This window comes from Protopterus annectens, chromosome 5.part1 (assembly GCF_019279795.1).
Source record: "Protopterus annectens isolate FY-2018-M chromosome 5.part1, PAN1.0, whole genome shotgun sequence".
Classification (NCBI taxonomy): Eukaryota; Metazoa; Chordata; order Ceratodontiformes; family Protopteridae; genus Protopterus; species Protopterus annectens.
The window spans coordinates 232,379,811-232,391,477 of NC_056736.1; positions in this window are offsets into that span (position 1 = coordinate 232,379,811).

Here is an 11,667-nt window from a genome sequence, read left to right on the forward strand (position 1 = left end):
CGACACAATACCCCACTCAGGTATCATCGAAAAACTCATCAGCTTGAATGTAAACCCATACATCACAAGATGGGTTGCAAACTGGCTAAGTGACAGAACCCACAGGGTCAGAGTTGCTGGAGCCATGTCAGACTCAAAGCCTGTCACAAGTGGTGTCCCACAGGGCTCAGTCCTGGGTCCACTCTTGTTCGGCATCTACTTTTCTGAAGTACAAGCAAACACAGGAGGGTTATGGCTGACAAAGTTTGCAGATGACTGCAAACTGGGCCATAGTCGAAAACACATCTGACACAGATATCCTCCAGAAGGGCCTCACAGAAACGGATAACTGGTGCCAGAGCCATGGCCTGAAGTTAAACGCCAAAAAATGCATAGTCATACCCTTCGGGAAAAACAAGGTTACCCCTAGCTACCATATAGGTGGCAATCCACTGAGCACAGAAAAAGTCATCAGGGATCTGGGGACCCAGGTTGACAGTAGCCTTTCGTTTGACACTCATGTTGCTAAAGTAGTTAGGAAAACCTTCTATATCGCCCACCTGATCATGAAGGGATTCACATCTAAATCAAGGGAGGTCATCGTCCACCTGTACTCATCACTCATTAGACCTATGATTGAGTACAATGCCCCGTTCGGAATGTATCTGACCAGACACCTGCTGCAGCTTGAAAGGCCCCAAAAGTTCCTCACCAAATGGATAAAGGGTCTCAAAAATATGTCTTATGCAGCCCGACTGAAAGAACTCCAGCTCTATTCAGTCTCATACCGCTTGCTCAGAGGTGACCTGTGCCTGACATATAAGGCCATGTCAAACCCAGATTTGATGAATATGCTTCACCTCAAAAAATCTAGATCCCTCAGAACCACAAAGGCGGGAGACTTAAACCTTGACACGGTTATAAATAGAACGTGCTGGAGGGACAGATTCATCACCCAGAGACTCCCTATGCTGTGGAACAAAATCCCGGTACATGTGAGGCAGAGCACCTCTCTGGCCTTGTTCAAGAGGAATCTTGACCAATGGATGGGAGATTGCAGATATACCCCAGGGATTACTTCAGTGTCACTGCTTGACAGAGGCACAGCAAAATGATAGGCATAGTTTTTATTCAAACTAAAGGGGTGGCGAAAGCCACATAACTATGGGCTAGGCTTATAAATGCCCTTGGGCAGATAGCCTAGTATGAACCTATGAACCTATGAATATATATATATATATATATATATATATATATATATATATATATATATATATATATATATATATATATATATATATATACATACTGAACTACTTAAATTAATCAAATACCATTTATGTCGATGTGCATAACGTCAGAACACACTGACATTATGCACATTGAGATCCTACTGCACATGCACAGAGAATTAATCTTGGCATGCACAAAACACAAAGAAAGCAACATTTATTTGCAGGGGACCAAGCCCATCAGTACTGCAAACCCCCTGCTAATTATATATTCTAACTTCGTGATCCCACAATCCCCAGAGAAAAGTATATGTTCCCCTACTTGAGGATAATTAGTGTTGCATACCTGTAGACCATCTGTTTAGTTGACCAAATATTGGCAATTAAACAAATGTTGAGTAAAGTCCCATTTGACAAAGTTGCTGAGGCCCATATATATATATATATATATATATATATATATATATATATATATATATATATATATATATGTATATATATATATCTTTCACATTCAAAACTTGGAAACTGCATCAGTCGAATGGCAGTCAGCAGAATGTCTCAACTACGCCACAGCGACGATCGGGTAGTGTAATTCAAGTATTTGGGCTCAATATTGTGCAGGTTGATTGCCGTTCAGTGTGGAACAGGGAATGAACCCATTTCTTCACTGCAGTGCAGTCTTGGAGTTGGTATATTTAATGTGTAGGGGTGGGGGGTGGTGTAGCACCCCCCCCGCAAAATAGTAAAATTAATGTACCATTGACTGTAGAGTGTAACAGTACTTTAATGTGCATAGTAGGAGGTGACATGCTATGTTGAATACATCAAACTAAAGATGTCTATGTATTCATTTTCCCCAGGATTGCTGTTTTGAAATTCTGAATTCAGCATTTCGGGTCGAAATTCTGAACAGTCGACTGAAGCAGATTCGGAATTTCAATAGCAAACCATATCTATATCTCTCTCTCTCTCTCTATATATATATATATATATATATATATATATATATAGAGAGAGAGAGAGAGAGATATAGTCGTAGATATATATGTGAATCTATGTACACACATACACACGCGCACACACACACACACACACACACACACACACACACACACACACACACACACACACACACACACACACACACACACACACACACACACACACACACACACACACACACACACACACACACACACACACGTATAGGTATACTTGGGTATACTTTTAAATGTCATCTCCTAATTTAGTCGGATTGATTGTTATATATTTAACATGGGTGAGCTGTGAATTGCTTGACAGCCAGTCCACTTATTTTCTCCCCAGTCTTCTTGAGTTTGCAGTGGCGTGGATATTTGGAAGGTGCCCTAAAGCTTTGAAAGATGGCTAGCCATTATATCCTGAACAAGAAATAACCCATATTGTTTAGACTACCTCAGCATTATTCTAATAATGAACATCATGTTTTAATCAGTCTGGATTTTAGAGACAGATGTCAATAGATTGACAACCTAATGTGCTAAGTAATATCCTCTTCCTTGAATAAATATCAGGCAAAAGATGTTAAAAGCAAATAAATAAACAAATAACTAAATAACTAAATAATAAAAAAAAAGTTTACAATAAAGAACACATGATAGTGCTGATGGAAATTAAATATGCAGATGTCACGGTGGTTGCACAAAGAAGGAAAAAATAATTAGCTGCAGAGGCAGAATTCTTAAAGTAAAGTTTAATAAATCAGTTAGATTAACTTACTGTGTATTGGTCAAATTCTGAAGATCTTTGTTTTATAAGTAATTGTATTCCAGTTTATACTCTACATGTTATAGCTGCAAGGGATTTTGAAAAAAAAATGCAAATCATACTTTACTATTTGGTTTTCAGTTTCAGTGTTTATTCAGGTTTTTTTTTTCTTGGTATCCACACCCACTAAATGATGTCACAGTATATAATGGACAATGAATTATATGCAATTTCCAACCACTTTGAGTAAGTGAAAAATTCTTTAGAACAGCTTTTACTTATATTATTGTTTTAGTACTACATTATCATGTAGGTTAATCTTCAATGTAAGGTTGATCACCTGTAAAACCTAGTTGATAACTATATTTTAAGAAGTGAAAACCTCCTACTGATGCACTTAACATGGAAATACAATGTCTTATGCATTTACTTAATTAGTGAAAAATTGGGTTCAGTTTTTCATGATGTTGATTTTCAGCTGTAAGAAAATTTTCAAGAGCCATTCTTATCAAACAACAAACAAAAAATACATTTTATACCAAAAACTGTATAATATACCCAACTTCCATGGCATGTTATTTACAGTTGCTTCAAATAATGACAAATACATTTTAAGCACTAGCTGAACAAATGTATTGAATGATAAAGAATGCTGAACCTAAATGTTTTCAGTTAGCTAGTAAAATGTTATACACACAGATGCAAAACAGATACTTACATAGTTGTGAATGTAACATTTTTTTTTCTTTTTGCAATACTTAGTAATACACTGGCTTCACTTCAGATATTTTCCAGCTTATTACTTCTTTCACAAAAAAAAAAAAAAAAAATCAAGAATTATTACTGAATGGGCTTTTTTACATTCAGACCTCCAGAGATGCAATACAGCGGTTCCGCATTTGCACACTAATGACTAGCTTCCCTGTTTTGGGGATCTATCTCTGAAATCTTTTAATTGCATGTTTATGTCCCTTGGCTTCCTAATGAAGTTGCATGACCTTGGTGGAATTACAAACCAATAGTCAATCCTTTCTTGTGAAACTGCAGTTTCTCATACACATGCTGGTTCTATGGGTTACATGTTTCCAACATATTTTTCATCTGCATTTTACACAAAAGAACAAATAGACATTCAATGTTCTACTTACTGCTAGGTAATCTTATAAATTCAATTTCTCAGTGCAGTTTCAATAGTATATTTTTTACAACGCTTAAATATTGCTTGGAAATGTGTTAGGTGAAATAATAAAGAAAAGAAAATCCATCATATTTCAAATAGCTTTCTGTATCTTAGCACCACAGTAACACTATATTGAAGGTTTAAATTCTGCCTCCTTGAATTTGGACATTAGCTGATCTCAGAGCTTGAATACAGTCATTTTCCAGGCCATCTGTGCTTGACTTAAATACAATTTGCTAAACTTGCACTTTAAGGCATACTACCCTATGCCTGCTAGCAATTCAGATGACCATTTTCCTAAGCTGTTACAGGCTATGCTACTCAAGGTTTCTTGTTCCTCAGACATTAACTGGATATTTGGCTTTTAAGATTAACATAGTTATAAGACTTGTACTAAGATAAAGACCAGCAGTTACATGGGAATATGAGAATATCCCATTCTCCATGCATGAATTTAGTAAAATAATATTTCTCTGTACTCTTCAGTATTGCACCCAATAGTAGTTTCATAACAGAGGTCCCACAAACATTTGAAAACGTTATGACCCTAATTAGAAACAGACGTGTTATAATGTAATGAGTATATGTGGCAAAAGCATGACTTTGATTGCAGTGACATACCATGCTATTGTCAAAAATTATTTCACTTTCTGAGATTCAAAGATGGCTGCCGTTCTGTGAACACTGCTGAACTGCAGCTCTCCATTTAACCTGAGTAATTCAAAACCCTGAGTTAATACCAAGAGGTTTTTAACATTAAATCTTCGAGAAATAATTTTATCTGCACTTAATTATCCTATATTAAGGAGAAAAAAACGGAGAAAAAGGAATATATTTCACTGGATTGCAATAGATTAGCTGGCTCTGCAGAGAGAAGTAAGCAAAGGGACTGTGTGCTTTCTATACTGTAAGGATTTGTGTACTAACAGGATGTCTAAAGAAGAAAAAAGTATGGAGACAATTACGACTAAAACCAAACTTTCAGAATTACAATCACCTGAAAAAGATGTGATTTCCAAAAGACAAAAAATTACCAAAATGCAGGAACAACAGAAAACAGGGATTAAAGCTAAATCTGATCAGCCCTTAAATATGGAAGACATCAAAAGTGCTCTGATGCCTATTCAAGAAGCACTGAAAGAACTGACTTCTCAAATACAGTCATTTGGAAGTACATGTACTCAGCTGCTGGAAAGAATGGATAAGACGGAAGCTAGAATTTCAGAAAATGAGGACAAAATAACTTTACTGGATAAAAAAACAAATCTACATGATCTGGATATACAGGCTATGCAAAACAAGCTTATAGACTTAGAAGCAAGATCCAGAAGAAACAATGTTATCATCAGAGGGATTCCAGAATCTATCCAGTATAATGAGCTAATTCCATCAATACTACAAATAGTTGCAGTGCTGTTAAATAACTGTGAGGGGATGAAACAGATTGTTATTGAAAGAGCACACAGAGCTTTAAGAGAGGTACAAGCATCTAACTTTCCGAGACCTGTATATGCTAAAATACTCAACTATCAAGATGTAAGTAAAATACTTATTACTGCAAAACAAGCTGGTGGTTATATTATGTGGGAACATAATAGAATATCTTTGTCACAAGATTTGCCTATGCAGGTCAGACAGGCAAGACAGGCTTTGTCTCCATACTGCAATTTCCTCATTAATAAACAAATTAAGTTTCAAATGAAATACCCTAATGTGCTTATTTTTACAATGGATGGAATCAAACATTCTGTTTCTACCAAAAATGAGGCTAAAACTGTGTTTCTTAAAGTTTTTAAGGCTTTACCTGCATCATAGACTTGAACTGAACCTTTGTTGAGACTGGCAGGCTGCTGAGATGGGATCCATTATCTACTGTGTTTCCAGGTCTGTGTAATTCTTTGTTTTCATGTGAAAAGCTGCAGGCCCCTTTCAGAGTAATAAAACTGTTTGTTTTCCTTATCTGGATGACCTGTGCTCGTTTTCCGATGTTTTATTGCTTAAACGAACTGTTTTCATCGAGGAGGAAGACAGGAAATGCCTAAAATGCTGTCAAGGGTGTCAAATTCAATGTGACACTTCCGGGTGTCCGTCTGTTAAAGCGGTCCCCCATCGCGAATATTTCATAGCATTTCCTGCCTTGGGAAACCTAAGGGAACTGTTTAAACATTAATTTTGCTTACTTAACAGTGAAAAAACATGATGTTTGGTAAATTAAACACATAGGCACACTTGTTATGCCTTCCTAATAACTGTTACTTAAAAATCTGGTAATTATAGTAGTTACAGAGGGTGCAGGGATATTATTATGTTAGTACAATGTAGTTGTCATTATAGTTATTAATGTACTGTGTATAGATGGTACTACATTTTACTTTAGTTAGTTAGTAGTCTGTTTTATTATTAAACTAGGTTAAAGTGAACTTATAAGCAAGGATATTACCAAGTAGTTTTTATTTATTTAAGGGTATGTTTTTCTCTCTCTCTCTCTCTCTCTCTCTCTCTCATGCGGACTATGTATAGATAGCTAATCTCAGTATAGGAAAAGAAAAAAAAATCCCTTTTTCGTAATATATTTTATATGCACTGTCTTATTATATGTGCAGTTTGAATTGTTTAAATATTAGGTAACCATAGAGTTGTAGTTCATGGCAGTGTTCATTAGGGAATGCTTAGTTTAGGCTTTGTCATAAGTAAGTTAGAGTTTATAGGTCTTAACTATGGAACACATTTGAAACTAGATAATGTAGTGTTTTATATTTGTTTTTTTTTCTGTATACCTTAGGTATTACATGTTATATAAGACCTATATATATCCTGGTCCGGGGTTAGAGTGGGTAAGCACTGGGGTAGGACGGGATATAAGAAATGCTTCCAGTATATGTATGACTTTGAAGTTATTGTATCTGTTTACCTATGTTTTCTCTCCAAACTTTTACTGTTTAGCCAACCTTTGAAATGTGGGAATTAGATTCATGGAATGTTAAAGAGCACCAGAACTTGAGGAAGAGGAAACTATTGTTTCATGTATTGTTGCAGGCTAAGGCGTGGCTTATTTTACTGCAAGAAACTCATTTAATGAATGATCAATGGGCGGATATTAAAAAAAAGAATTGGATCAGAGAGGTAATAACATCGGAAGGTAAGTCAAATAGTGTGGGGGTAGCTATAATTATTAAAGATCAATATAAAGAGAAGATTTTGGACTCTAATTCAGATAAAGATGGGAGATGGTGTTATGTCACCCTCTTGTCTACCCTATTTGATAAACCTATAGTACTTTTTAATATCTATGCGCCATGTAATAACCAACAAATATTTATAACATCATTATATTCTATTTTAGCGCAATTCGATAGGCAATATGTAATTATGGGAGGTGACTGGAATGCTTACCAAAATCCGAAGTTGGATAGATCTTGTCCATAAAGAGCATTTAATAAGCGTGATGTATTAGCACTGAATGATATAAAAGAAGATTTTAAACTATATGACCCTTTTCACTATTTAAATAATGATAATAGTACTAATAATTTTACATTTTATTCCCCATGTCACAAAATGTGGTCCAGAATAGATTTTTTTCTGATTTGAAGATCATTGATTAACCTAGACCCTACAGTTGTTACACATGCCAGATACCTATCAGATCATTCAAAAATTTCGCTGAGTTTTGCTAAAGAAGTAAAAGATGTCTTACGACAAAGAGGGTATAATTGGTCTCTGAATCCAAACTTGCTAAATAAGGATGACATATTAAAAGAAATTTCAAATTACCTTAAAGATTTACTGGTTGGTTTGAATAAACATCAGAATGCCCCAGATATTGAATGGGCTGCAGTTAAAGCACAAATAAGAAGGGTCCTTTTTCAAAAAGCCTCTTATTATAAAAAAATATTAAACAAAGACATTCAAAACTTGGAATCCAAAATTAAATTACTCGATCAAGAGCTAATGTTAAACTTTAATGAGCAAACATTGAAAGAGTTGCATAAATGTCAAAAGGATCTCTTCTTAATTCAAAACTCTAGAGTAACATTTCAAGATTATAAGACTCTAGTTAAGTATGCTAATCATGCTCAAATGCCATCGAGAGTGCTGACTAGGATCATTAATCAATCAAAAACAACTGGGCAAATTTCAGAAATTCAACTTAATAATAAGATATATCGTAAAACTGCAGATATTATTGATATCTTTGAGAAAATATATACTAATATTTATGAGGAGCAGAAGGATATATCTTCTAATACAGTTTATGATCAATTTTTACACCTGATTAAGTTTCCAAAAATAAGAGAGGATATTCAAAATGATTTAGTTAAACCGATATCAGAAGAAGAAATAATATATATAATTGAGCATATGAAACCAAAGAAATCACCAGGTCCTGATGGGTTGACAGTGGAGTTTTACAAGAAGTTTGCAGAGTCTATCGGTAAGATACTTTCAGTTGTGTTTAACCATATAATCAGGAATAAAATTCATGATCCTCATCTTAATGCTTCCAAAACTATTCTTATACATAAAGCTAACTCTGATCCCCAGAACCCAGATAATTATAGACCGATATCATTAATAAACGTAGACATGAACATTTTAACCTCAATTATAGCATTTAGATTGAAGAAAATCATGATTCATATAATATCTAAAGAACAGGCTGGATTTATGACAGGTAGACAAACAAGTGATAATACACTTTCATTACATACTATGATAGTGCATGCAAAGCAAATTAATCTGAATATATATGCTATTATAATAGATGCACAGAAGGCCTTTGATAGGGTAGACATGAATTTTCTGTTTCATCTCTTACCTTATTTTAATATATCCCCTGAATTTGTTCAAATCTTACAAATTTTTTATAGCAATCCTTATACTACACTGTATATTAACAGAAGTTTTTCCAAAAGAATACAGATTAGGTCGGGAACGCGACAGGGTTGTCCTTTGTCCCCTTTACTATTTAATATTTATCTTGAACCCTTGTTCTTATATATTAAGCAGACGGTTTATCATAATGTCCCAATAATGTATGGCACTAAAATATTAATGGCAGCTTTTGCTGATGATCTGAATATTTATTGTACATCTCCAATATCAGCCACTGAGAAGATATTGAAAGCAGTTAATGATTTTGCAGTGGTTTCTAACTATAAAATTAATTTGGGGAAAACCAATATATTCCCTTTAAAGACACCTAAACCTTTCTCATTATTACCTTTAGTGGGGCAGGTAACATTTAAAGATAATATTAAATACCTAGGCATTGTGTTTTCCACAGATAATAAAGATTTTTATAATAATAACATTAAAATAGTTTGGGAACAAATTGTTTCTGATTTTGTGAGATGGAAAAATTTGCACTTGCCAGTATTAGCAAAAGTTTCTATTATAAAAATGAATGTATTGCCACGGTTACTGTATATTTTTAGGTCAGCTCATTTATCCCTCTCAAGAACATTTTTTAAACAAATTCATAAAGATTTGGCTAAATTTATTTGGGAACCAAAGAAAACTAGGGTAAATTATGACAAATTAATGACTCCAAAAAGTAAAGGAGGTCGGGAGTTGCCTAATTTTGAAATCTATTATCTGATTGTGAATTCTAATAGGATTTTAAGAATGGCCAGTCATGAGATAATTAGTACCAAGTGGACACCAACTTGGCTAACCCTGAACTATGAATATATTTTAAAGTTGAACATTAATCCTGAAGCAATGCCCTTTTTGGGTAAAGATATTCTGAAGGTATATGGGATTGTGGAACACATTAAAATGGAAATATTATCTTTACAGAGTCTATTTCAATCACTGGATTTACTTCAGCATATGATGGTCTTTCAGCCCTTTAACAGGAACCCAAATGTAAAGCTGAACAACCAATTAATTGATCTAAAGAAGTTTCCATTAATTATTAATTTCACTATGATCGATATATATATAAGCATCTGGATCGATCACCCAACCAAATAAGACAAGAATTTAATTTACCTAAAAATTACCTGATTATTCTTAGACAGATTAGAGAATTTTCTATAAGTTACCTCCAAAACTTTAAACTGGATGAAGAGACTATAAATAAATGCTCTGAGTTGTGGCAAGCTCTCCAACAGGATATTAAATGTATAACAGCAATGAATAAATTAATTAAAGAACTTAAATTTCAAGGTAAAGTTTTGTTATCAAATTATTGGGAAGAGAGATTATTATTGACAGATAAAAGTAATATGTTAAAGGCAATTGAATTGACTATTAAATCTACTTCTCTTCAAAAACTGTTATATACCCAGCTGATGATTTGGAATAATGCATATTATACACGCCTTGCCCTACATAAATTTAATTCTAAAAACTCTGCAACATGTCCATACTGCAAAATTCAACCCACTGATCTTCTTCATATGTTCTGGAGCTGTAAGTGTATATACAAACTGTGGAATTCCCTTAAAATGCAACTTCAGAAAGTGGGCTACCAAAGTACAACACTGTCTTGGAAATTTATGATTTTGCATATTCCCCCGAAGGAACTTATCAGATCACAGATTATAGTTCATATTAATATATTTTTGCTAATGAAGCTTTATATAGCTTCAAATTGGCTAGACCCAACTAAAACATCATGGCAAAACTTCAGAGTGTTGGTGACAAAACATATACTAGCTCATAAACTACTTTTAAATTCACATAGTAAGGGTATCAATAATCTGAAAATTTGGGAACAGATATTTAATATTATATTAGCATAAAACTCTTGAATTGAAGGTAGTAATAATCATTGCTATATTTGGAGAGAAATGTCTAATCAAACTGTTCAATATGGAAAACTTACTAATTATTCCTATGTTTTTCTTATATTTCTAATGTCTTATATGGAAGCATTCTTGTAAATATTGTATATTGTTTGGTGTGATTGTTACAGTGTTAGTTAGTAGTTTCTATTTTATAATTTTGTATGAAAAGTATATAACAATAAAGATTTATTATGGGAAAATAAATAAATAAATAAATAAATACATATTTCACTTTCTGTATAACCTGTCTCCTGATTTTATCCATCAATGCCTAATGATTTATCTGACATGTAGTATCCCGTGATGACCTTACTAATATCCATAGGTATAGTAGTAACCCATAGTTTGAGTATTAGTTAGCATCTTATTGCGTTCTTATTTGTCCAGATATGCAGTGACTGTCTTAGCTGTGTTTCACTTTATCCCTGATATTAAGCCAAAATGCCCATCACTACATCTGTCAATAGGTTTAGCTGGTCACAGACTAATGCATGGTCATCAGTAAACAATAAAAAGGAACATTACTTCCCTACTCCCAGTGCTACTATATGTTGTCATATACTTTTTGTCATTTCCTCTATGATCAGCACAAACAGAGAAGGAGATTATGGACCCTCGTTTCTAAGTGCTTCTTTAGTAAATATTGATCATTATAATTAAAGTCATGCAATAGCATAGCATTTGTACCCATATAATCCATCGTTCACCGAATCCTCTAGCCTCTTAACTG